The sequence below is a fragment of the Myotis brandtii genome, unplaced genomic scaffold (genome assembly GCF_000412655.1).
Source record: "Myotis brandtii unplaced genomic scaffold, ASM41265v1 scaffold339, whole genome shotgun sequence".
Taxonomy (NCBI): domain Eukaryota; kingdom Metazoa; phylum Chordata; class Mammalia; order Chiroptera; family Vespertilionidae; genus Myotis; species Myotis brandtii.
The window spans coordinates 1,268,037-1,273,669 of NW_005363061.1; positions in this window are offsets into that span (position 1 = coordinate 1,268,037).

The following is a 5,633-nucleotide window of genomic DNA, read 5'->3' on the forward strand; positions in this document are numbered from 1 at the left end:
ACCGCCGAGCCGTGCCGGTTCCGAGTGCGCGGCGTTCCGCTGTGAGGCGATGCGCTGCGATGCGCGCGGTCCCCGCTCCTCCGCTGGCTGTGGAAGCGACGTAGTAGGAGGACCGAGGAGAACGGGGGTCAGTCCCTCCCGCTTCACCTCCCAGACACACGGGGACCCCAGAAACTAAAACAAAATAAACAAACTTTCCCCTCCGCCTCCCTCCCCCAAAACCACAACACAAACACTCTGGGGCCTGCCCACAGCTGCACTCCATTGGCTGCAGGGAGGATGCCTCCGGCTCTCACTGGCTGGCTTTTGTGTTTGTCAAGCTAGTGCTCCGCCCCTCCAATTCCTCGCCGCTGCCGTCTCCCCTCATTGGTCAAATGCTTCCCGTTTGACGAGCTAGGATTGGCTGAACTGCCTGCGCCAATCATTGGGGGACACACCCCCTCAGCATCCCAGAGGCCGCTTCCTCGGTCGCCGACCCAGAGAGGCGAAGGGGAAATTAGAGCATGATGGCGGCCGAGTCCACTTGGCGCAACCATCGTCTTTTTTCTTTTTTTTTTTTAGCTCATTAGTGCCTAGCCCCGGCACAGTATCCCCTAAGTTCCTCTCTCCATCCAGTACCGTCTAATAACGGAATGTATACGTGCCGGCTCCTTAATTTATCTTCGCCGAAGTGCTGAGTGTGGGCTGGTTGTGCGTCATTGGACTGTCAGAATGTCACTCGCTAGTCCAATCTTCACACTATTGGTGGAAAAGCAAGAAAGCCCGTCCACCAACAAGGGCCAATGCCATTGGTTTGACTCCACCGAGTTCTTTTCTGGGACCTTATTGGACAAAGGAGCGCGTCCGTCAGATCTGGTATTCACTGTGCGAGTTAATTGTTTAAGAGGGAGTTTGGAGGACTCCGTTGATGGTAATAATGACTATCACTTATTGGGTGCCCACTGTGTGCCAAATACTGTGCGGAATCCTTTACAGGAATTATCTGGTTAAACCTGTGAGTTTCACAGATTCTCTAAATTTTACGGATAGGTTACCAAGGTGCCAGAGAGGTTGGGAAACGTGCCCAAGGTCACCCAGATAGAAAGTAGTTGGTGGGCCTGGCATGCGGTCCTAGATCTGTCAGGCTCCAGAGCTTTCTCTCTTTTCATTGTACTTTAGTGCCTCTCTCTTTGCCAGAATTGTACCTGTCAGCCAACCCAACATCTTAAAAACATTTTTTTCAGAATTCAAGTTCTTTCATCGGTTTCTAGAAGTGACATTGTTGGGAATTAAAAAGCTATGGGGAGGTTGTCATTGCCACCACCACAGCCTCCTGTCCAGGATCCATTCCTCCCACCCTAACATAAACAATCGTGGCGCTTCCTGACCCAAAGCCCTTCTATCTCCATGATCATCTTCTCTTGGATATTTCTACCATCCTTGTGTGCCAAAGCCTACCTCCTCGACCCCCATCCTATCTTTGGAGAGAGTCCTCAAGAGCTGGAAGCAAGGAGAAAGAATAAATTGCTTAGAAATAAATAATTGATTGCATGCAAAGGGAACAGCCCTTCGGCTCCTGGGAAGCTTCCAGAGTTACCCCTGATGCTGTACAAGACGTGTGCTCCTGGCTCGTGGCCAGTGGATTCTTTTTCCGTGGCAGCTTACAGCGAAGTGAATCCAACATTCCAGCCAGGGGAGGGAAGGGTGCTTAGGACCCACTGCCAGAGAGCCAGCCCCAGCCTCTGGGGCTGAAATGATCTGCAGGGGCACAGTGCTGGACTGGAGCCTGCATTCCGTCTCGAGTAATTAACATTTTACCATCCCAAATCCCCATCCTCTGTAGCGTCAGTGGGATCAGCGCCCTGGTTTCACTTCCTGACCCAGGCTGTTGTGTAACCTCATTGGCACTGCTTTAATAATAAAACAACCACTGTAACAGTAATAATGCTCAGCACTTAAAGCCTTTCAGCAGAAGAAGACAAGGCATTTCACAAACATCAATTAAGACTGAATGGCAGGTATTCCTAGGCCAACTGACAGCAGACAATCATGAGTCAAATTCTAATCAAGGTCCTAAAACCCTGAGTCCTTATAACCACATGCACATACCCCATATGAGCATTCCAACTTGGGCTTCTGAGCTGGAAACACAATGTTCAGGGCCCAACCTTCTTTGTTGTCTTTATAGTTGGTTGTTTGTACTTCCATTTTAACCCTTAAACTGGTGCTTGGTTTTATAGTCGGACACATCCATCTCCCCCAACTAGTCGTAAGTTCCTTGAAAATGAATAGTTTCTTTTTCGTCTTCGCATCCTTAAATTCCTCTCATTATTAAAGTTCCCCAGTTAATAATTATTCACTAACTGAAACATTGCTGGAGGCAAGAATGACAGAACTGAAGCTGCCCTACTTCAGGCAATCATGAGAAGGCAGGGTTCTTTGGAAAGGATAGTAACGCTGGGAAAAATAGAAGCAGGAAAAGAGGAAGACCAGGTCTGAGATGGATTGACTTCATAAAAGAAGCCATAGGCATGAGTCTACAGAGGCTGAGCAGGGCTGTTGAGGACAGAACCTCGTGGGCATCCATCACTCATTAATAGGGTTGCCAGAAGTTGGAGCCAACTCAACGGCATGTAAGGCATATAACACACACACACACACACACACACACACACACACACACACGTTTATTGAGTCTGTTGGCACTTTCCCTAAGGTACAAAGGCTAAGCAGATCAAGAAAACACCTCTGCCTTCAGGGATCTCAGTCTAGTGGAGGTGACCAACAGGTAAACAGATAGTCACAGTGCAGGTGGTTTGAAGCACATGGGAGGGACACATAAGGCATATAACACACACACACACATGTTTATTGAGTCTGTTGGCCCTTTTCCTAAGGTACAAAGGCTAAACAGATGAAGAAACCACCTCTGCCTTCAGGGATCTCAGTCTAGCGGAGGTGACCAACAGGTAAACAGATAATCACAGTGCAGGTGGTTTGAAGCACATGGGAGGGACACAGAATTCAATCTTGGATGGACAGGGATGGCTTCCTAGAAGAAGTGATATTTACAAGGAGAACTAAAGGATGCATTGTGGTTAGCTAGGCAAGAGATGAAATATGTGGTGACCTGACACATTTGCTCTCTGGGGACAGGGAGCAGGATAGGAATAGCCAGGAGTGACCAAAGCTGTTTCCTATCATCTTTGTCTTTGAGGGCCTTCAGCTATCTGTTCACTCCACCTCATTGTATTTCCCTCCCCAGGAGAAAGCAGGAAGGTGGAAAACCTGTCATGTTTGCCCATTTGAGAATAAGAAAATAATTTTCAGATTAAGATTGCTGGGTGTGTTTTTTTTTCTGATCATAAAAGTAACACTGAGTAAAGATTTCAGACAATACAGAAAGTTTTACGGTAGAAAATAAAAGCTCCCCCAAATCCCACTACTAAAACCAAACACCGTTAAGGAGAATATCCTCCCAGACTCTTTTATGAATAGACCCACACATCCATTTCTTCCAACATTGGGATGTGGTTTTAGGGTCTTGTCTGCACTCTGAGAACTCTCATTGCTCAGAGCTGCAGTTTTGGAAGGAACCTGTCCTCACTTTCTATACTTATGGGAGGGAAGCCAATAAATCAACCAAATATTTATTGCAGAGGATGATGGGTTTCAAATTCCTGTCGTAGCAAATGATAAAGTACCACCTGTTACAGGACTTTGGGGCTTGCTTGGCCCAGTGCGGAAACAATGAATGGCAGGAGGAAGAGGGAGGGGAGCGGCTGCTGTGCTTACTGCTCTAGGGCTTACTGGCATGCTTTGGTGGCTGTAGAGCAAGCATGTCAAACTCGAGGCCCGCGGGCCGCATGCCTCGTTTATTTGGCCTGTGGTAGCCTTTGAGTTTGACATGCTTGCTGTAGAGTCGATCCATGCCTAAAAAAAAGGCAGCCCAGGTCAGAATGACATGCTAGGGTGTTCTTCTCTGCTCTCTCTTTTCATTTCTTCTCTGCAAGTTACTTGGGGGGGGGGGGGGGGGGGAGGATTTTTGTTTGTTTCAACCCACCCGGCTTTGAGAGTGAAAAGACTCAGCTAGCCCCTCACACCTGTATGCAGGCCGAGTACAGTATGCTCTTGGAGTGCTATACTATTCTTAGAGCTCTATATGTGTTGTTCTATGCAGCTGGCTTTTGGCTGGAGGGAAAGGCAGATTTAATGAGTGATAGCTGCCTTGGCTGGCTACCAAAAGCGCTCTGAGCCATTCCAAGCAATAGGCCTCCCCTTTTTCCCTTGAGAGAGTGTTCTGTGATCCCCGAGCACATTGCATTGGCCTGGATAAGATCCAGTGCAACAGGAACTTCTGCGAATGATTCTGCATTGACCCACAAGCGTGGGGTGGCCTAGCCAGCTGGATGCGCGCCAGCTCCGGTTTCTGTGGTTCAGGAAAACTCCCGCTGCCCTTCGCACTGGCCTCTCATTGCTATGAGACACTTGGAAGTGTTTGTAAGCATTCTTCAGTTCTCCGAACTGATAAACATGGGAAGATCCCTGCAAAGCAACCTAATCCTAAAAGACAAGAGGAACCGGGGGACAGCTGATACTGCTCACTGGGGCAGTGGGTGTGGCCACAGCCAAGGCCAGGAGCAGTGGGGGAGGGGAGCTTTCTTCTGGGCGCTGATTATAGCGGACATGCGCATAAGCATTCATTACATGTCTGGTAGCATTTGTTGTGCAACAAAGCCCTTGTGGCCGACGCGGAGCCACTTCTAAGTCACCTCTCATTTCTTAAGACCACACTTCCTGAAAAGCTCCGGGTGAAGCAGCAAATGCTGAGCCGTTCCTGTGTGCTGGCCCATGCTAGACCCACAGGAGGCTCACGGGAGAACCGGGAGCGGTGGCTGTGAATACGAGCCACCCTTTCGTGAACACCTGCTGTGCGTCAGACGCCGTGGGAAACTGAGGCACTGGAGGGCTGACTAACTTGCCCCAGGTATTACCCCTTGCAGTTACCCAGGTAGTCTGGCTCTAAGAGTCAGCTCTCCTCCATGCTGCTCTGCGGCCCTGGGATGTCTGTCTGAAGAAAGCCGCAGTGCTGATGGGGAAACAACCATCCTCCCAGTGGACATAGCCTTTATGAGCCCAACCTGTGCACCTTGCCCGACAGACTCAGGGAAAGACGTGCACCTCTTCTTGGCTGAATTACTTCATCTGATGGTCCTTCCTCCACTTCCCAGTTGAGATCTGGCTCTCCTGCCACTCCCATCAAAATAACGGTCTTCCTACCTACCTTTCTTCCTTCCTTCTTTCCTTCCTTTCTCCCTCTATTTCCTTTTCTTTGCTTTAAAATAGTGACCTGTGGCCATCTCCACCATTGATGCTCTCTCATCCTTTAAACCTGGCTTCTAGCCCTAACTCTCCACTAAAATCCATTTCTCTAAGCACATCTATGACCTCTTGGTGGCCAAGATCCAAGAGACTTTCTCAGCCCTTGTTTCCATGGCTTCATCACTGTTTTACTCTGAGAATCTTCCCTTGACTTCCCAAAATAGCCAGCTTCCCTCCTACCTCTACAAATGTTCATGCCCTTTTTCGTACCACCCCTTTCTCTTAGCTCCTTCAAAGGAGTCTGTTGGTTCTTCTCTCCTTATGTCACCTTC